Raw genomic sequence first — 22,837 nt, forward strand, 5'->3', positions numbered from 1 at the left:
GCAATTTATCTCTGTAGATAATTAGACCAAAGAGATGGAGGAGACAAAGTCAGGGTGTGAGATGGAAAGAGGAGAAAACTAGGATCTAGGGGAGAGAATTCCATTGGATGGTCGCCTGTGGGGTTTGTTCTAGCACAATTGAGAAGTTAACCAAATGTCTTGGAAATTGCCTTTCCTAGCCATACTTCTGGATGCTGCAAGAACTTATAAAACTGTTCTTGAAGCCCAGGTCTACACATTTCTCCATCTTCTAGTAATTCCTAATTGCTATTTTCTCTAGGATTTTTTTAGAAGGAAGCAAGGTCTATTCCATTTGTCAGGCTTTTTATTTATTTGTTAGCCTTGACTGATCAAGGCAAACTTGGAAGGCTTTTCTTTATCCCTAGAGATAACCAACGTGAGTAACCTTCACTAGCCCATTTCCACACTAGTGCCAAGGTTTTTTTAAAAACGGAAATTGAAATGCTTTACACTGAAACTCTAGTCTGGGAAGCAAATTGTTTGATAAAAGTGTATTTCTTAAAACAAGTGAATGATTTTGTTGCTGTTGTTGTTATTTAGTGGCTAAGTTGTGTCTGACTCTTGTGTGACCCCATGGACTGTAGCCCAGCCGACTCCTCTGTCCATGGGATTTCCTAGGCAAGAATACTAGAGTAGGTTGCCATTTCCTTCTTCAGAGGATCTTCCTGACCCAAGGATTGAACCCGTGTCTCCTACATTGCAGGTGGATTCTTTACCGTCTGAGCCACCTTTGAAGCCCCAAATGGATGATAGGAGAATTCTAATTAGTGTCTCTACATTGCTCCATAAAACTTGGTTCCATTCGTTTCTTGAAAATATAAAGTACAGAATAAAGTAAATTATGTTTCTTTTTTTTCAAAATTGGGTTTTAATGGCTTATTTGAGTTTCAACTTTCTTATGCCTAATTTTAGTTAACAGTATCACTTTGGATTCTAGTAATATATTTTGATGTAAATTTGAATAAAATTGAAAAAGCCATAACCGAACGTGTTTGACTTCTTGGTTTCTTAGGACAATCAAAACTGATCATTTCAATTAGAAGTTTTTGTATGTCTTGTGTTTTTCAAGAGTTAGTGCAAACTTGTTAGGACTTGCATGTGTATTCAGTTGCTAAGTTGTATCTGACTTTTTTGCTACCCCATGGACTGTATCCTGGGGCTTCCCAGATGATGTTAATTGTTACAGTCCATGGGACTGCAAAGAGTCGGACACTACTGAAACGACTTAGCGCGCGCACACACACACACACACGTGTGTGGACTGTAGCCCACCAGGCTCCTCTGTCCATGAGGTTCTCCAGGCAAGAATAGTGGAGTGGGTTGCTATTTCCTCCTCCAGGGGATCTTCCTGACCCAGGGATCAAACCTGTATCTCCTGCACTGACAGGCGGATCCTTTACCACTGGGGCCACCTGGGAAGCCAGCCCACTGCTAGGACTTAGTTGCGATTAATTAAAAGTTGCATTTATTTATAGTTTTTATTTCACTATTTCTCAGTGTATGGTCTACTTTCTGCTTCATTAATATTACTTGGGAATGTTTATTTAAAAATCTTAGATTCCTGGGTTCCACTCAAAATTACTGATTCAAAATATCCAGAGGCAGAGCCAAGGAATCCACATTAGTTTTTTTTAAAAAGGCATCCTATGTAACTCTTATGCACATGAAAATTTGATTTCAGTGCCATTATAAAGAAGTCAGAAAGGGAAAAATAAACGTTGTATAGTACCACATCTATGTGTAATCTAGAAAAATGGTTCAGAGGAACCTATTTGCAAGGCAGGAATAGAGATCCAGATGTAGAGAAGAGACATGCGGACATGGGAAAGGAAGGCGGGGTGGGATAAACTGGGAGAGTAGAATTGACATATATATATACTACCATGTGTAAAATAGATAGCTAGTGAGAACCTGCTGTATAGCACAGGGAGCTCAGTTTAGTGCTCTCCGATGGAGGCCCCAGAGGGAGAGTATGTAAGTATTCAGATAAGCTGATTTAATTTGTTGCACAGCAGAAACTAACACAATATTATAAAGAAACTATACCCCAATTAGAAAAAAAAGAAGAATCAGCGGAGAGGCCAGCAGCCATTAAATGAGCTATTTTAGAGAGGAGGGATGAAAAAGGGCAAGGAAAACTCAGGCTGGATTATCGTATGAATGATAGAAGGTCAAATACTATTTCTTCCTTTTCCTTTGAAAATCTTTTATTTTGTGTGAACAACCAATATTTACTAAAATATGTAAGAACTACAGTCACTTCTTAATTCACCCTAAAGAAATGAACGCGGAAAGGAGAATGCTTAAAGAGGATCATTGGATGAGATGTTTATACCAACAATAGACAACAAAACTGATAGTAAGGTTGATATGAAAGACAGATTAAAGGAATGGACAGGGTCGCATTTCCATTTCTGGTTACAGATTTATTCCCTTGTCCATTGAAGAAAAAACCTGAAGTCAAGGTTAGTTCCTGTTGGTTTATCCCATCTGTATGTAATAATTTGATACAATTATATATTAAAATGAAACAAACACTTCTGACAAGCATACAAACACTAAATTTTATTCAGTTAATTGCAAATAGGACTATTGAATTTTCAGCTTTTGGACTGAAATGACCTCCTTTGTTTTGCAAAATAGTTCTTATCAAATAATCTCCTTTTGGGGAAGATTTCCTTCTGTCTCAGTTTGCTTTGCATTTAATTAAGAAGTTTGTCCGCATATTTTCTCCTAAGACAAGGAGAAAATAAGAGAATTGCTCTTTAAATTTTTGACATACATAAGTGGTAAAATATTTGATATAAAGCCAACTTGAGATGATAAATAATTCATGCAGTCTATTGGTAATTGGTGATGTGAGATGCGAACCACATAAATGAAATGGATCTCTTTGCTATCATTTGCCCAATGTAATATGTTTTATAGACACTAATGATACACAAACAGTAAAGCTTAATGATGTTTTGAATGCTGATTATACCTAAAAGATGCTTCAAGTCATACAAATATTCCAGAAGTGATCACACAGTGAGCTATTTGTTGAAATAAACATTAGAGGATGGCTTAAGGTCAATTTAATTAAATATATATGGAAGTCTTTTTGTAGTTGCATATATCTAGCTATTGCTCAGCCATTTAAATCTGTTTACTTTCCAAATCATCAGTTCTAGAAAAATAGTAAAATTCAGCGTGTCACCAATTAGTGCAAATGTTCCTCAGTTAATTAACCTTTGATTCAATCATAGGACACACCAGCAAGTTTCTATTTATTGGGGGATGTTGCTGTTATTTCCCAGCAAGTCTGTTAGAATCTTCTAAGCAAGTGCCTGGGAAAGGTATAATCAGAGAGAAGTCAGCTTATCAGAATAAAAAGTAGATAAATTGGATTAATTAATGAAGCTAATGACACTTGAAAAATAAGTCATTTTTCCCCTAAACACTTAATTGTATTTAGAGTGGCTTCACAGGCTGTTCTAGTGGTAAAGAATCCTCCTGCAAATGCAGGAGACAGGAGAGGTGCTGGTTCGATCCCTGGGTCGGAAAGATTGCCTGGAGAAGGAAATGGCAACCCACTCCAGTATTCTTACCTAGGAAATCCCATGGACAGAGGACCCTGGTGGGTTACAGTCCATGGGGTTGCAAAGAGTCCGACACACTGAAGCAACTTGGCATGCAACAAGACACAGTATTCAACATTTAGGAAGAGTTTTTGTTAGCAATCAAATTCCTATCACTGTTTTCATGGGAAAACAGTGAACAGATGAGAAATAATACATTTCAGAAAAGGGCAGTTGATTATGCCTTCTCCATAACTCAAGTATTTTTATTTATCCATCTGGTCTGTCATAACCTTGTGAAATAAAGATTGCTAGATCTCAGCATGGCAAGAAAATACCCATTTTTAATCAGTAAAACTGGATGACGCTGCTTCACTGAACAGATCTGGACAGGTTGCTGGTAATACTGAGTATTGTCATCCAGCTGCAGCCGCAGTGACAATCTGGGCAGGAAGTGGGATTTCAAAACCCTTTCAACCAGATGGGAGATTTTATTTATTCCCAGCACCCAGATGCCACCAACTCATCTCTCTGATGAGACTGTTTACTTATCTTACAAGGAGAGTTGGTGGTTGCTCCAGAGCATGTTTATTGAGAATTTCAACTGCCAGTTGAACAGCTAATTAACATAAAAGCAATGTGTGTGTGTGTGTGTATGTGTGTGTGTGTGTATGTGTGTGTGTGTGTATGTGTGTGTGTGTGTATGTGTGTGTGTATGTGTGTGTGTGTGTGTGAGAGAGAGAGAGAGAGAGAGTGAGAGAGACTTAAGAGGACTATTCGGTGGACTCTTCTTTCATTTGGTTCTCAAGTGTGGGTGGTGACATTGCAGAGATGAAGAGACAGTGCCTCAACTGGACTTACCTGCTTGACTCTGTAGTCATCTTAGGGCCCAAAAGATGACTCCAGCATAGGGTGAAGCTAAAAGGGGACTCTTCAGTCCATAGCAGCCACAATCCTAGGATCCACAAGCCTTGGTATCAAGTCCTTATCAGAAATTTTTTGTATGCAAGGTCACTTCAGTGGTGTCTGACTCTTTGCAACCCCATGGACCATAGCCCACCATGCTCCTCTGTCCTTGGGATTCTCCAGGCAAGAATATTGGAGTGGGTTGCCATTTTCCTTCTCCAGGGGAATCTTCCTGATCCAGGGATCAAACTCGAGTCTCTTAAGTCTCCTGCATTGGCAGGTAGGTTCTTCACCAGGGCAGGTAGGTTCTTCACCACTATCAGAAGTACAAGGATTTAATTAAATTTTAGGATTGACAATACCATCAGTCCAAGAACAGTCCCTCCTGGAGTGGACTGTGGAGTCAGAGGTTCCCAGCGTTCAGAGGAACTCTATGTGTGACATCCCAGAGCTTGTACCCTCTGCCACCAATGGAGGAAATCCTCTGGAGAACCATGTGTAGAACAGATGGAATCAGGCTGGAATCTCAGCTCTGTAGCACTCTACATGAGCACTCTCTATGCTGTAACACTACCCTGTGTGGCTTCCTGCCGTTCCTTAATTACTCTGGTTACCGTTGCCCCAAATGTCCAAGCACTGACCCAAAACTATTTCAAAAACATCTCAGGTATGCCTTGTCCTAATGCATGGTGTACAGCCAAGTAGGTGGTCCCCAGCAGACCACCATGTGAATCATCAAACCACATCATCGGTGGCCCTTGTCTCCAGCAAGAAGGCCCCCTGATTTCTCTACTCCTCAGTGTCTCTCTATAAAATTGATTCCTTGTTAATCTGTGTTTCATTATCCATATATCTGCACATGCTTTAAATAATCAAAAAATTAAACCCTTTTTCAGTTCAGTTCAATTCAGTCGCTCAGTCGTGTCCAACTCTTTGTGACTCTGTGAACCACAGCACACCAGGCCTCCCTGTCCATCACCAACTCCCAGAGTTTACTCAAACTCATGTCCATTGAGTGAGTGATGCCATCCAACCATCTCATCCTCTGTCATCCCCTTCTCCTCCTGCCTTCAATCTTTCCCAGCATCAGGGTCTTTTCAAACGAGTCAGCTCTTCACATCAGGTGGCCGAAGTATTGGAGTTTCAGCTTCAACATCAGTCCTACCAATGAACACCTAGGACTGATCTCCTTTAGGATGGACTGGTTGGATCTCCTTGCAGTCCAAGGGACTCTCAAGAGTCTTCTCCAACACCACACTTCAAAAGCATCAATTCTTTGGCGCTCAGCTTTCTTCACCGTCCAACTCTCACATACATACATGACCACTGGAAAAACCATAGACTAGATGGACTTGACTAGATGGACCTTTGTTGACAAAATAATGTCTCTGCTTTTTCAGTAACTTTAGACTATAGGACAGGTGTTGCTTTCCTAGCATTATTTCTCACTACCTCTGTACATTCAAATATGCACACAAAGGGCATAGAGTTTAATTATCTGGAACAAACTCACCATACTGTATGTGAATTACTCCAAAAGTAGAAGCGTTGGTCTTCCCAGGTGGTACTAGTGGTAAAAAGCCCTCCTGCCAATGTAGGACACGGGCATTAAGAGATGCAGGTTTGATCCCTGGGTTGGGAAGATCCCCTGGAGTAGGAAATGGTAACCTACCCCAGTGTTCTTGCCTGGGGAATCCCATGGATAGAGGAGCCTGTTGGACTACAGTCTATAGAGTCACAAAGAGTCAAACATGACTGAAGCGACTTAGCACCCATGAAATAGTCAGCATCACAACCATCCCACATTTAGGGTTGCAAAACTGGCTCACTTGATAACTGCCATAAGAAGAAGGCTGATCCCTGTGTGTTTCTCAGTTTTATTACTCACTGGAGAGTTGCTAAACCTCTCAAAGCTTTGTCTTCTCATGTAAACATGAAGTGGAAAACGTAAATAGCGCCCATACATAGGGCTGCTCTGACATTACATGAAATATGTATGTGAAACCCTTAGTGTATTATCAAACTATGGACTGTAGCCACCCCCAGGCTCCTCCATTCATGGGATTATTCCAGGCAAGAATACTGGAGTGGGTTGCCATTTCCTTCTCCAGGGGATCTTCCCAACCCAGGGATCCAACCTAGGTCTTCTGCATTGCAGGCAGACTTTTTACTGTCTGAGCCACCAGGGAATCCCATTTAACATATAAAGTACTTATAAATGCTTACTCTTTTAATTATTACTGAATTTATTATCAATAACCCAATTCTACGGTTGCAGTTTATAGGCTAGATAACTGTTATCAATTTTTTTTTTTCTTTTTTGGCCAGCTTGCATGGGACAGAGAAGCAGAGTCTTAATCATTAAAATGCCAGGGAAGTCCCAACTGTATTTATTTTCTCCTTCTCCTGTAATTGATTACCACAAATTTAATGACTTAAGACATCACAAATATATGTTACAATCTTGGGGCTCAGAAGTCCAAGTTCAATATGAGTGAACTAAAGTTAAAGTGTCTTCAGGGCTGGTTGCTTCTGGAGGCTCCAGGGGAGAAGCCACCTTCTTGTCCTTATCAGCTTCTGGAAGCAGACTGTATTTCTTGGATGGTGGTCTTTTTCTCCATCTTCAAAGAAGTGTAGCATCTTTCAGCCTCATCTCTCTGTCCCTCTCTTTCTCTGTCTCCTTTTTCCCCCCTTTCTTTGTCACATCACCATCTCTGTCTTTAACCTTCCTGCCTCACTCTTGTAAAGATCCTTGTGATTATATCCAGTCCACAGAATAATCTCCTCTTCTCAAGATCTGCAAAGCTCCTTTTATGTTTCCAGGTTTCCAGGATGAGGGCCTTGCCATATGCTGACTGTTGCTCAGCCCACCACAGTAACTGAGACCCGAGAGTTTAAATGACATGCACAAAGTCACACAACTAGCCAGCTATGTGGTCCATGTCTCAAGGCTCCCAGCCAAATGTTTATTCTGATTTAGCCTATCATTGCAGATCTAGTCTTGCTTTATTTTGAAAATAAGTTCATAGACTCATTATTTTTTAATTAACACAAGTAATACCTGTGTATAATTTTTTTATAGAAAAATGTGGATGTATCTTTTCTCCCATTATTTCTCCAGTTGTATCTACCCTAATAGTTTCATGGCCAATCTTCTGGTATCCTTCTATGTATTTATAGAGTTTTTATATTTTGTATAAATGTATGTAAATGTCCATTTATCCTTTTTTGTCTTTTATTTTTTATATACATAGGATCTTTCCATAAGTATTACTCTGCCCTCTTCCTCCCACCATGTACCAATGTAATTTTTTAACAGGGGATATAGGATGCCACTGAGTATATGAATCTTGTTTTCAACTGCTGTTTTTCAAATAGACATTTCTATTCTAGCTTTGACTCTCACCTTTGCACTGTGATGAGTAAATATCTTTGTGCACACGTGAATGTATTTAGTGATAGGTTTTTAGAAGTGGGAACATGTGTGTATGTGTGCAGGCATGTGTATTTCAATTCTAAATTCTAATTTTGAAAGTCTAACCAGTTTACAATCTGACCAATGGTGTATGAGCATGCTTATATCAACATGTCTTCAGTTACACTCGATTTCTTCAATTTTTGTCCCAATTTGATAGGAGGGAAATTATACTTTATCATGGCTAAATGTGTACTTGTTAAATTAGTGACATTGATTAATGGATGCTTTTTTAGATGGATGATTCAGATATGGCTGTATAATATTATTCCCTGAAAGCTTCTTACTCTAACTGGACAAATAGTTAAGTCACAGGACAAGTCTGCAAGTGTATTTCACCTCTTTCCTTTCTGGCCTGACTCTACATAGTATAGCTTATGTAAGGCTCTTCTACAGTCAACTTCTTGATCAATGAAGCATTTCTTATTTATTCTGAGTCTGACTGCCTTCTTTCCATATGTTTATTTTGCTCACCATCCTCGCTTAAACCAGTCTTATTTGCTAAACAGTCTTGGGATAACTGAGTTCACTGTTAATTCTTAACTGCTGTCATTGTAGTTCTTATTTTCACATTATTTTCATATTGGTTTGGGTTTCTCACTGATCATTTAAAAGTAATTAAGCTAGTGTACTACATTAAGCACAATCTATGATGCCTAAGGTTTTTACAAATTAGTCTGTTTATATAAAAAATAACATCAAGCTGAAACTAATTTATCTACCATGGTTCTTCAGGTGATCAATGATCACTTCTAACACAACTGGAATCAAGCTGCTCAAGAGAATGACACAGAAGACATCTAATTTGCACTTGTTTAATGCTGATAGAAATGCAGTGGATTCTGGTGTCTTTTTCCATCAATGTCTCTTGCACGTGATCATCTGGAAGCTTGGCTGCATTGATTATGTGCTCTTGTGGGTGTCCTTTGATTACAATCATGTTGTCAAGATTCAATTACGTTTCACTGGTAAAACAAGAAATGGCAATTATAACCTGAATTATTTTAGAAGTGGAGTTTCCAACCCTTTGAGCAAATTTCTGTTCCTGTTATGTTGTGGACAATAGTTTATACTATATGCTGTAATTGAACTTCAAATTATGTATGAAAATGCAAACGATGACCCTGATATTGTGTTCAGTCACTCAGTCATGTCCAACTTTTTGTGGTCCCATGTACTGTAGCCTGCTAGGCTCCTCTGTCCATGGGATTTTCTAGGCAAGATTACTGGAGTAAAAGGGATTAAACCAACATCTTTTGCATTGCCTGCATTGGCAGGAGGATTCTTTACTACTGGCACCACCTCAGAAGCCTATATTGGACCCTGATTATTGGACTCTTACAAACGCTCAGGATTTCATACTGAAGAACTTTAGGTGGTTAGGGAATATTCTCCAGGGGTTGATTATGTGAGTTGAGGTCTGAATGACAAAAATAAAGCAGCCCTGTCAAAATTTGGGATAGAATATTCCTAGCAGAGGGACAGCAAGGGAAATGTCCTAAAGCTAGAAAAAGTATAGTTTTAAGAAACAGAAAGGAGTCCAGGTGTTGCCAGAGCCTGGTGAGGGTCATGTCAGTTGAGGATGCTGAAGCCAGCTTTACAATATTGTAAGCGCAGTGAAACCGGTAAAGTGTTTTTTGTTTTTGTCTTTTTTACAGACAGGGTGTTATGATTCTATCTGCATTTTGAAGAGATCACTTCGGCAACTGTATGAAGAATAGACTATGAGGATCAAATGGATGTAAAGTCTAGAGAAAGTGGTAGAGCCAATGGATTGAGGGTCTGAAATAGTTTAAATATTGTTTCTGAGAGACTACATGACAAAACCAGTAGTAGGAATAGGATCTTGTGTTTGGATGTAAGACGATTTCTGGTGAGCGCTAGATCTAGGATCTAACCACCAGAGAATATGGCTGATGTGCAGTGAAACCACACTTAGGAATCTCACTTATTCATTCAACAAATATGTTTTCAGTGCTTCCCATGTGCCAGTCACTGTCTAAAGCCACAGGTTTACAGCAGCAACAAAAACAGACAAAAAGTCTCTGTGCCAAATGGTTTTACAAGCTGGTGGGTAAGAGAGATGACAGATCAAGACATACTGACAAGTGTGAGGTATGGTGAATGGCAAGGATGAAGGGAGGAGAGGTGGCTAGAGGCTTAACCAGGGAGCATTCCTCATCAATCATGATACAGAGTTGGATTTTTTTCTGTAGTGTGGTGGTGGGGGGTGGAGAGAACATACTCAGATTTACATTTATAAAGGGATCGCTAGGGCTACCATCTGGGGACAGACCTTTTGTGGGCAAGAGACCTCAAAAGCTCTGCCCTGATCCAGGCAAGAGAGAAAGGTTCTTCCTACATGAGGGCAGCTGTGGTGGAGGTGAGCAAAAGTTGAATTCAGGATACATTTTGAACATGGAATGTCAAATTCACAGGTTCTAGAGCAGTCATCTTTGAGAGCTGGCCCTTTGTGATTTGCTCAGCTCATTCATCCCCAAGAGACCGCTTTTGTACGAAAGCCTGGCATGGTCAAAAATCAAACCTCTTCAATGAGGCAATTCTCTTCACACTTACGATTGCATTTCATCATTACAAGAGCTTCATGAGGTAGGTTTCGTTAACCACCTTGCAAATTACTGTACATCATGGACCTTGTAGATTCTATATAAAAGGCATTAAATTTTGCAGATACCAAAAGAATATATGTTTATTCCCCATTACTTATCTTTGTTTTATTTAATAGCAGCTCCGAGTTGAATTCTATTTTGAGAAATTCACAAGAGAGTATACACATTTTTTTTGGTTAAAAGTCAGAATAGTCTATAGTTTTATTCCTTGAGAAATTCAAGAGATAAATATGACTCAATTTAAAACCTCACAAAATGTTTTCTACCCACAGAAAGGCACAGCTTTTGTTTCACAGGTCACTGTTTCTCTGTGTCCCCAGTTCTTGCTCTTGCTCCCAGATCGTAAGGCCTTTCAAAAATAGAATAGTTGCAGCTGAGCCAAGTAGCTTTGGATGGAAATTACTTTTACTTTTGGAATATTCTTTCTGCACTTAACACTTACAATTTTGGCTAAAGCAGTGACTGTCACTGGCTCTCATCCCCATTTCCCCAAGCACTAGCCTCACTTCTGGCTGAGCCACAAGAGCAATTAAAACATCCTGAGAGATTAATCGAAATGGTGTTGGAGGAAGATCAAGGGCTCAAGGAGCTGAGAAGTCAGGGTATCAGAGAGCTGTTCTAATAAATATTAAAATTATTTAAAATACTGTCAGGAAAGGTGTAAGGAGATTGTGACCTAGGTCCTAAAGAATCAATAATGGAAGGGAATTGACAAGGAGGTCAGTAGAAGCCAGTAATGATGAGAGCAGAGTGCTAAATGCTAATAGCATGGATAGACCTCATAGTAGAAGGACTTCTGGAAGAGCAAGGGGAGGGGGTAGCGGTATGGTAGTGTGTCTGGACAGGAGTAATTGGCTCACCCACTATCTAATTGTGAGTTGACTCTTTAAAAATATTAAATATTAAAAATATATTCTTTAAAGATAGACTCCTCTACCTGACAGCAAGTATCCTCAGGAGATGGCCAGCATTCACTTAAAGCAAGAGGTGGAGGGAACTTTCAGAAAAAATACTGAGTGTATGTATAGGGGAGTGTGCTGATCATGGAGTAAGAAATTCAGAGGATACAGTGCAAATTGTTATTATCTGTATCTACCATGTTGAAGTAAACTGAAGCTCAAAAATGAGCATTTATCCAGTCATGGGGCTTCTAGGTGGCAGCGAAATGTATTAATATAATTAATATAATTTTATGACTCCGGATCCTATGCTCTTTATAGGGGCTGTGAAGCTAACTCAATGTAATGTCAGAGAAATGTTATTCTTTACCATGCTTTAACCAACAAAACACTGCAACACAGACATGTAACAATGCTTCTGATGGTAATAGTTGAATTTTCTACCCTACTTATGAGAGGTCTCAGTGTGCTGAGAGCTGTGTTGATCACCTCTTAAGAAATTTGTTCAAGTGCTGGTCAGAGTGAACTCTGGACTTGATAGCCTCTAGTGCGTGCTTTAGAATAGGCCTGGAAAAAAGCAAGGAAAAATGAATTTGGTTGCTGAACAATGTTTGGCCACATCACAATGTGATTAAGGGCCAACTGTGCACCCAGCTATGAAAAGGTGCTATGAAAAGTCATGAAAAATAAAGCTTCAAAACACTGATGGCTTTCCTGTATCCATTTCTTTTCCTGTATCCATTTTTCAATTTTCTCTTCTTATTCAACCATATAAGTATTTAAATGTTAATTCTCACCAAAATATAAAATTAAAATTTTCCTTTTTTTAAAAAAAGGTTATCTGGTCAGAAGATGGTGGATAGAACAAGTAGAGTTGCCTCAGCGACTACCGCATACAATGGAAGTAGAAATCTCTATGCACTTTGGGGGCAAAGGTTTTTTACGGTTCAGAATATAAATTACTTTTAAAAACATGACTTTGACCTCTTTCTCAAACTATTTGAAAAAAAGAAATAATTTGTATAGCAGTTCCTATTTTAAAAACTTTTTATTTCCCAACTAGTAGAGGAGAGAAAGCTGAAATCTAAGTGCCTGCAGAGAGGAATGATGATAAGGCCTCTATTTACTCCAGAGAGGGGGCTTCCCTGGTGGCTCAGTGGTAAAGAATCCACCTGCCAATGCAGGAGACATAAGAGATGCAAGTTCTATCCCTGGGTCGGGAAGATACTCTGGAGGAGGGCATGGCTACCCACTCCAGTATTCTTGGCCTAGAGAATCCCATGGACAGAGGAACAAGGTGAGATACAGTCGGTAGGGTTGCAAAGAGTCAGACATGACTGAAGCGATTGGGCAGACATGCACACTCCAAAGGGACCAGAACAGCTTGAAACTTGGATGCATCAGAGAATGTGAGGTGGTCTGAGTCTTGGATCATCTAAGACCCAAGTGGAGATTGGTCGTCTACAGTGAAGATGAAACCTGGGATCTCTTCCTCATCCAGCAAGCCATCAGGTAACTCTCTTTTCCCCAACCTCAGCAGGTAGATATTTGTTCTCTGAAGAAGTTGAACTCAAAGTGCTTGGAATGTGATGGCAAGGATTATGGAAGACATAGGGAGTAAGTGAAAATGTGCACAGGAATCATGAGTCCAAGGACAGAGGCCATTAAATATATGTTCTCCAGTCACCGAAGCAAGAAAATTAAGTATTTTCTGGAGCAACTGCTCAAGAAAAAGACATTTCTCACTACTGAGATCGCTGACATTTGGGGTCGACTAAGGAAAGAGGCACCTCTGCTAGATCGCTTTACAGCACTGTCCCTCCACTCACTAAAAAGTCATGTCATACACCCAGATCTACTGCATAACTTCAGTGCTTCACTCAAGTGGGAATTCAAAGGCAAGAGCCTCAGGATAGTTTGAAAACCCTCTAAAATCAAGGTTAAAGCCTAAATCAACAGGAAAAAAATGAATTGAAGCAAGAATATAACTCAAGGTAACCAAAAGCAAACTTTATAAAAGTTACTTTTAATACACTTTGTTTGGTAAGAATGAACAGCACATCTATGAAATGAAGCTGGATATGAAAAATTTAAAAAAGCACTCATGGGAGTTTAAATTATGGTAGCCAACGTTTTAAAAAATCAGTAGAATAAGGTATTGGAAGATTTTCAGAATAATTCTCCTGTAATTAGAACAAAAGCACAAAGGAAAGGATGATAGGAAGAGAAAAAAAATTTTTGTATTAAATATTTATCCACAAGTTCCAGCCACCTCACAGTAGGAGTTCCATAAAAACAGAATAGGAAGAAATGGAGATTTTTAAATGAAATGAACAAATAAGCGGTTCCATAATTGAATGAGTGAAATTTTCAAAATTAAAGGGTTGTTTGCCTAGGTCAGAGGCTTCCAGTCACTCTGTGGTAAAGAACCTGCCTGTCAGTGTAGGAGACATAAAGGGCACAGGTTTGATCCTTGGGTTAGGAAGATCCCCTGGAGAAGGAAATGGCAACCCATTCCAGTATTCTTGCCTGGGAAATCCCATGGATAGCAGAGTCTGGCTTGGTATAGTCCATGGGGTTGCCAAGAGCCAGACACAGCTGAGAGAACTGAGCATGCATGTTCCATTGCCTAGATCAGTGAATAAAAGACATCCATCAAACCACAACATCTTGAGATTTTAGAATAAAGAAAAAAATGATTAGATCTAAAAATCTCCCAAAAGAAAAGATGGCACATGGTTAAACAAACGGGAATAAAAATGTCCAAGAGCAACCTGTGCACGCATGTGTGCTAAGTCTCTTCAGTCATATCTGACTCTTTGCAACCCCATGGATCGTGGCCTGCCAGGCTCCTCTGTCCACGGGATTCTCCAGGCAAGAATACTGGAGTGGGTTGACATTTCCTCCTCCAGGGGATCTTCCCCACCCAGGGATCGAATCTTCCTCTCTTATGTCTCCTGCATTGGCAAGTGGGTTCTTTACTACTATTACCACCTAGGATACCCCCCAAGAGCAACATACTGGTAAACAACATATTGGTAAATCTGGGGTAAAAAATCCCAGCTTTCAAATCAGCCTCAGCATCTGCTCATGAGCCAAATACTTAATCTCTCTGTGTTCACTCATATTACCTGTAACCTGCAGATAACAATGCCCCCTATTTCATGGCATTGTTAAGATAATTAAATGAGATAAAGCACAGAGTTCTCAATTCATGCTAGCTGTTTTTATGTTGATAATATGACTACTGTACTTTTGAACAAGCTCTTCTGACTAGAAGAATTGTCTGGGAAAGCATAGGTGCTGAATATCATTTAAGTTATTATGAAATGCATAAAGGACTTACTAAGCATGGGATTTTCGTTCCAATCCCAAAGAAAGGCAATGCCAAAGAATGCTCAAACTACCACACAATTGCACTCATCTCACATGCTAGTAAAGTAATGCTCAAAATTCTTCAAGCCAGGCTTCAGCAATACGTGAACCGTGAACTTCCAGATGTTCAAGCTGGTTTTAGAAAAGGCAGAGGAACCAGAGATCAAATTGCCAACATCTGCTGGATCATCGGAAAAGCAAGAGAGTTCCAGAGAAACATCTATTTCTGCTTTATTGACTATGCCAAAGCCTTTGACTGTGTGGATCACAATAAACTGTGGAAAATTCTGAAAGAGATGGGAATACCAGACCATCTGATCTGCCTCTTCAGAAACCTGTATGTAGGTCAAGAAGCAACAGTTAGAACTGGACATGGAACAACAGACTGGTTCCAAATAGGAAAAGGAGTACATCAAGGCTGTATATTGTCACCCTGCCTATTTAACTTATATGCAGAGTACATCATGAGAAACCCTGGGCTGGAAGAAACACAAGCTGGAATCAAGATTGCTGGGAGAAATATCAATAACCTCGGATATGCAGATGACACCACCCTTAGGGCAGAAAGTGAAGAAGAACTAAAGAGCCTCTTGATGAAAGTGAAAGAGGAGAGTGAAAAAGTTGGCTTAAAGCTCAACATTCAGAAAACTAAGATCATGGCACCTGGTCCCATCACTTCATGGGAAATAGATGGGGAAACAGTGGAAACAGTGTCAGACTATTTTTTTGGGCTCCAAAATCACTGCTGATGGTGATTGCAGCCATGAAATTAAAAGACGCTTACTCCTTGGAAGGAAGGTTATGACCAACCTAGATAGCATATTTAAAAGCAGAGACATTACTTTGCCAACAAAAGTACGTATAGTCAAGGCTATGGTTTTTCCAGTGGTCATGTATGGATGTGAGATCTGGACGGTGAAGAAAGCTGAGCGCCACAGAATTGATGCTTTTGAACTGTGGTGTTGGAGAAGACTCTTGAGAGTCCCTTGGACTGCAAGGAGATCCAATCAATCTATCCTAAAGGAAATCAATCCTGGGTGTTCATTGGAAGGACTGATGTTGAAGCTGAAACTCCAATACTTTGGCTACCTCATGTGAAGAGCTGACTCATTGGAAAAGACCCTAATGCTGGGTAGGATTGGGGGCAGGAGGAGAAGGGGACGACAGAGGATGAGATGGTTGGATGGCATCACTGACTCGATGGACATGGATTTGGGTAGACTCCGGGGGTTGGTGATAGACAGGGAGGCCTGGGGTGCTGCAATTCATGGGGTCGCAAAGAGTCAGACACGACTGAGCGACTGAACTGAACTGAACTGAAGCATGGGATAACAGTGGAGGAAAGATTGAAGTATTTAATTCAGATATTTGAATGTATAAAATTAAAAGCCATACATAATAATTACAAATGGGATTATCAAAAGATAAATAGGAAAATGAAAATATAATTGCTATTCAATACAATCATGTGGCAAAAGGTAATGTTATTAATTTATAAGGAACAATTTTAGGCAATTAAAAAATCTATACATTAATACAAAATGGTCAAAGTACCTAAACAGATAGATTATAGGGGAGATTTTAAAATTTAAATATGAGAAATCAATTATTAGCTATAAAAATTATCCAATTAAAAATGAAATGGGCTGACATTTTTGGTCTAGGAATTTGGCAACAAACAACAACATCAACAATTCATTAATTTCCTAATTATATCTTCATTATGTTGTTATTCTTCAGTCACTCAGTCATGTCCAACTCTTTATGACCCCATGAACTGCAGCACGCCAGGCCCCCATGTCCCTCACCACTTCCTGAAATTTGCCCAAGTTCATGTCCATGCATCAGTGATGTCATCCAGCCATCTCATCCTCTGATGCCCTCTTCTCCTTCTGCCTTCAATCTTTCCCAGCATCAGGGACTTTTCCAATGAGTCAGCTGTTCACATCATTTGACCAAAATACTGGAGTTTCAGCTTCAGCATCAGTCCTTCCAATGAATATTCAGGGTTGATTTCCCTTAAGATTGACTGGTTTGATCTCCTTGCTGTCAAAGGGACTCTCAGGAGTCTTCTCCAGCACCACATACAAAGATATACTTTATAGATAATAATTATATCTTCATCATACTTTATATTATTATTTGCTTCTTATTTGCCTTTGTTTTGTACATATCTTCCCAAGCAGGCTCTATGCATTGTTAAAACAGGAGCTCGGTTGTTTAGTTTGATGCGGTTTTCTAAGTGTAGTGGAGTGAGAAATCAGTGTGCCTGATTAGCCCCAGCAGCTTCAATCCTGTGTCATGAACGGGAGTCCATCCTTAGGGCTGCTCTGGGTCTCTGCTCATGAAAGCATGGATAGCAGGCAAGGTAGTGATGGGTCCAGTGTGGGGCTTCAGTAGTTGGGGCACACAAGCTTCGTTGCTCCACCGCCTGTGAGATCTTCCCAGATGAGACTGAACCTATGTTTCCTGCACTGGCAGATGAATTCTTAACCGCTAGACAACCAGGGAAGCCCTGACCTCCATCCTTGTTCAGTCAAAATGTAGCAGCTCTGAAGAAGTCACCAGATTCTAGCAAGGAAGTCGAGAAAGAGAAATACAGAAGAAGCTAGACTGGCATGAAGTGAATTGCTAAGTATAGAATTCTATGGAGTCGCCATGAACAAGGTCTTGAAGGATTTAGATGTATGATTATCTTTTGTTTCTACGGTATCTAATCTTTACAATGAGATGATAAATTCACCAGTCTTACCTCATACACCACTATAATGTTTATTAGGAAAAAGAGTAAGTTTTTATTAAATGTTTCATTATTTAAATATATTCCAATTCTATTCCCATTTTACCCTGAAAGAGTAATGAGAATATAATCTGTTCTTTTATAATAGCAAGTGTTTTACTCTGTCCATAATTGGTCTTTAATTTCTGCCTTGTAAATTTAATTTCCATCAATTTGATTTATATTTGAAGAGTTTTAAGTTTCAACATACTGCATAGCTTGCCATGAAAAAGTAAAACTTTTCTCTGATATCTCATTTGAGGTTTTATGTTTCTATGCTGATAAATATTCCCTTTGTTTTCAAGTTTTTTTATGTAATATATTTGGGAAGGAAAAGAAAGCGTTTGCTTCATAGACTTGCTTATTCTGTTTCACTAAAACTAAATTGGCTTAGAAACATTATTCCATCAAGGATACAGTATTAATAAATGAATTGCTGTGAGCAATCAAAAGACAGGGTTGGATTTTGAGATTCAGTCATACAGTAGGACAGCCAATTCTCTTATCCATAAGATCCTACTAAGGAGTTAGTTACTGCAGATATACTTTCTTCAATGACTATGTCTAGAATGTCACTTCATCAGAAGAGTACATATGGACCATTTCAATATGCTTACATTTCCTTCACAATCTACACAAGCTCTAGCATAGCCAATTCAAAAATGTCACTCAAGCCACCCACGGGGAGAGGGGTGATGAATCTGGAGCAGAATATAAATAGTAGCTGAAGTAAGTATAATTTAGAATCAAATGTTTGAGATATTTTTATATTAGGGGATCTATACAAGAAAAGTGGTGTTCATTCATACCCGGAAAAGATGCATGTCGATGTGCCCAATAAAGTTTATTAAGGCTCATCCTAACTCTGCAGACTCAGTGCCACCTAGTGGTTAAATAACACGTGTAATGCCGGTCACGAGTTCTGTTTGGGCCACAGACCCAGCTTCACAAGGAAGAACTATTAATATTTCACTGTGTGGTGCAGACCGTAAAAAACACCTATTCATTCCTACTTTGAAGGATACTGTTTGATGAATATACTACACTGCTTCAATTTCCCCTGAGTCAAAAGCCCAGGTCATATACCTTTAATACCAAATCAGCCTTCTGGTATACCTTTTTCCATCACATTGTCTGGCACGTTTCAATACAAGTTGAGTCATATAGTTCCAGTGTGTGTTCAGTATAGACTCCTAGATCCATATTTATAGCTCAATCTCTGAACTTTGCTTAGAAAGACAAACTTTGCAGTTCATTCACATTCAAATTCCAATTGTAGAACTGACTATACATGACTCTGAACCAGTTACTTGGTCTTTCTGAGTCTTATTCTGATTCTTTAAAATAAAATCAATAATCATATCTTGATACCATTACAGATATATTTATGTAAATAAAATTATCTATGTAAAGTCCTACGTGTGCAATATGTGTTCAATATACAGTAGCTATTGTTATTTTAAAGTTGTCAGAAAGATGCATCAACAGACAAACAAAAGGCACAAAGTGAAGTCACTCAGTCATGTCTGACTCTTTGCGACCCTGTGGACTGTAGGCTACCAGGCTCCTCTGTCCATGGGATTCTCAGGCAAGAATACTGGAGTGGGTTGCCATTTCCTTCTCCAGGGGATCTTCCCGACCAAGGGATCAAACCCGGGTCTCCCGCATTACAGACAGTTGCTTTAACCTCTGAGCCACCAGGGAAGCAGACACTTCTCATTAAATATTTTATAATTTCATAAATAAGGAAATCGAATTTCTGACTTCATATCTCAAAATACCTGGAAGACTGCCTACATATTAGAAATGTAAGGATGGAAACATCAGTGTTTCAGGACTAGATCCCCCCACTCTGCCCTTCCTTCCTTGCAGGAGTCCTTATGACGATAGTATTCACCCTTTTTATGTCCATGGACTTCTTTCAAAAACTGGAATTTTTAGAAGAACATATGAAGAGATTAAATTCCACCCACAGTTATTACATTGTTTACCCAGTCACTTGTAATCACCCTGTTGCTATTTTCAAACTGGCTCAACTGCACTGTCTCATAAATTTAGGAGACAAATTAATCACACATTCTTGCTAAGTGAGCTCTTTCCCTGATCCTCTCATCGTAGTGTTTCACTTGGCATACATCACCTTAGAAGCATATATTCTTGGTGGCAGCAAAAAATAAATCTGCTACAGTGATTGTACTTTGATCAAAAGTTATTAGCAGTTGTTTTTCTACTGACAGCTACTGGCTTCACCTCATTTGCTTTCTTCCTTAACGTGGCTACCACTAAACTGTGCTTTGGAGTTCTTCTCATAACGTGAAATATACAAAATTGACTGTATTTAGGACAAGCTAAGCCAGCTAGAAAATGGCCTCCTCTCCTGGGCAATGAAGCTGGCACGCACTAGCATCTTCAAAGCAGATGGAAAAGTGTTAAGCACAGGGTAAGATATTTACATTCAGTAGACCATTTATAAGGTGACAAGGACTGGCAACAACTTATTCTCAAAAACTAATTTCACATATATAACTAACTCTTCAGGGGTACTTTAGTTATACTTTATTAAAAAAAAAAAAAAACCTATAGTGATAAATATCCTGAGAAAGCTCAAATGGGCAAACAATAATGAGAAAGAAGAAAAAGTCAACTATTTCCACATAGTATTTATAAGAATGGAGAAGGAAATGGCAACCCACTCCAGTGTTATTGCCTGGAGAGTCCCAGGGAAGGCAGAGCCTGCTGGGCTGCCGTCTATGGGGTCTCACAGAGTGGGACACGACTGAGTGACTTTATAAGAAAGACCATAAAACCTCACTATAAATCTACATTATTCATCACGTGTCTTTTTTCCCCTTGTGCTCAGTTGCTGCAGTCATGTTTGACTCTTTGCAATCCCATGGACTATAACCCTCCAGGCTCCTCTGTCCATGGAATTCTCCTGGCAAGAATGCTGGAGTGGGTTTCCATGCCCTCCTTCAGGGGATCTTCCTGACCCAGGGATCAAATCCATGTCTCCTGCAACTCCTGCATTGCAGGCAGATTCTTTACCGCTGAGACAGTAGGGAAGCCCCTCTTCCCCTTAGTTCTGTTCTATGGATGATTATGGCAAGCTTTATGATGAGTGGAACATTAAAGTTCATATTAATCTCTATGATAATCTTTTTAATCCATTATAATCCAAATACCTCTATTATAATTCAAATATCATTTTAAACTTTCAAATGTATTTTGGGGCATCTATGTTATGTTCCAGTATGGTGCATTTTTTCTAGTCATATAATGGAGAAAAAGCAAATATGATCTACGGTTCATAAAATATCAGAGTTCTGCAAGGAGTATATGTTGACTTAGGGCTGCACTCCTGTGTGGCAGGGGCTTAGGAGAACTGGTTCTACAGTGTCCTCTGGGAACACAGAAAAGAGGAATACACTGATAGGAGAGAGTGTGGAGGAGAAAGGAGGTTATGAAAGACCTCTGGGAGAAATGAAACCAGAACTGGATCATAAAGAGCAAGTAAGCAAAATACAGGGGAAGGTCATTCAAAGTAGAAGAACCAAGCAAAATAGAGGTACACAGTTTAAAAAAAAAATGCCATGTTTATTCATTGATTCCACAAATATTTAATGGAGACCACTATGTGTCAGTCACTGAAGAGTTATTAGGGAGACAGAGGTGAAGGAAACAACCCCCCTAAAAAGTCCAAATCCAATGGATACCAGACATTAAGCATGGAGTTACAATGTTATAAATGATAAAAAGGAGAATTCTGTAGGAGACTTAAACTTGGGTAAATGGGGCGAGATACGACAAAAGCTCTTTTGATAAATTATTTTAAGCAGATATCTACTTTAAAAAAGAATTAATATGGGCTGAGATGGGGAGGAAGGAGAAAAAAGTGGAGGGGAGTAAAAATAGCTGATTGACCATGAAAAGTGGGGAGAACTGTAGGACTCTGATGCTGGAGACTATGTGGCAAGTTTGAGAACCCTAAATAAGTTAAGTATGGCTTCAGGGTAGAGTGCAAGGGATAAAGCAGCAAATTGAGGTTAGAGAGGCAGGCAGGAGCCTGATTTCGCAAAGCTTTTTTGTTTCTTTGTTTTTCCCTGAAAACAATTAGATGACAAAAACAGGGTCTAGAGGTACATGTATATAAAATAAGCATTATATATGTGAGATTCATGATTTAGCAAATGAACAACAATGTAAGATTCTAGAAGTATGTGTACATAGATAAACATAGATAGAAGACGATAGATAAATAGATAGGCCCTAGAGCACAGAAAAGAAAGTGGGCATATCCACCTTGTTTGCGATGAGGGTTAGGTCATTGTTGTTGTTCAGTCGCTAAATTGTGTCCAACTCGTACTGACCCCATGGACTGCAATACACCAGGCTCCTCTATCCTGCATTGTCTTTTGGAGTTTGCTCAAATTCATGTCCATTGAGTCAGTGATGCTATCTAACCATATGAATTCACGAAAAAAGTTGCAGAGGATTTGAGTCTTGAAGGAGAAGGTATCTTACAGGGATCAAGCAATTCATTCTTTACCATTTCAATTTGGCTCTTCTCTCCCACGCCTGGAGAAAAACTACTCTTTCTTCTAACCTATCATCATCTTTCTAAGTTACTTTGCTGCACATCTGATATTCCTCTTCCCAAAACAATGACACAAAATAATGAGCCCATGTTCAGCAGGAGCTGTCAAATTAGCAATATCACAAAACAATGATCAGAGAAAATGGATTGTGGTGCTCAAGCTCTAGTAATGACTATCTCTCTGTGGAGCTATTAGCAAAACCAAGGGATTGGATCAGTATGCAATTTTAATGAAGTCAAGAGTACACAAATGGAAAATTACATGGAAAATGTTCTATTTCCTTCTTGCTCTTCTTTTTACAAACATTAAACGCTTTACCGCAGTGAGTGGAGTCAAATCACAGAAATCATTAGCACTAGAATTTTGGGAATGTGATATTCACTAGTGATCCCACAGGACAGATCACCTACCTTTGTCACAGATCAGCACCCCTGGCTTACTTTATTTCAATTTTATTTTTAAATAAAAAAAGGAACAACTTAGGACTTCCCTAGTGGTCTAGTGGCTAAGACTCTGTGATGCCAATGCAGGAAGCCTGGGTTTGATCCCTGGTCAGGGAGAAAAAAATGATCCCGCATGTAGCAACTAAGACCTAGT

General features: G+C 39.3%; 1 long non-coding RNA gene across 1 annotated transcript in view; it reads right to left on the reverse strand.

Annotated features, from left to right (window-relative positions):
* Positions 1-8,765: 8,765 nt before the first annotated feature.
* The window catches only part of LOC145534435 (uncharacterized), a 289,357-nt gene continuing 275,285 nt past the window's right edge, over positions 8,766-22,837 (reverse strand). Inside the window, exon 3 of the long non-coding RNA XR_014074592.1 lies at positions 8,766-8,927. This is a non-coding gene — a long non-coding RNA (uncharacterized LOC145534435). The remainder of the gene's footprint in view (positions 8,928-22,837) is intronic.

Source organism: Giraffa tippelskirchi, chromosome 14 (genome assembly GCF_054371585.1).
Source record: "Giraffa tippelskirchi isolate mGirTip1 chromosome 14, T2T-mGirTip1v1.2.pri, whole genome shotgun sequence".
In the NCBI taxonomy this organism is placed as follows: Eukaryota; Metazoa; Chordata; class Mammalia; order Artiodactyla; family Giraffidae; genus Giraffa; species Giraffa tippelskirchi.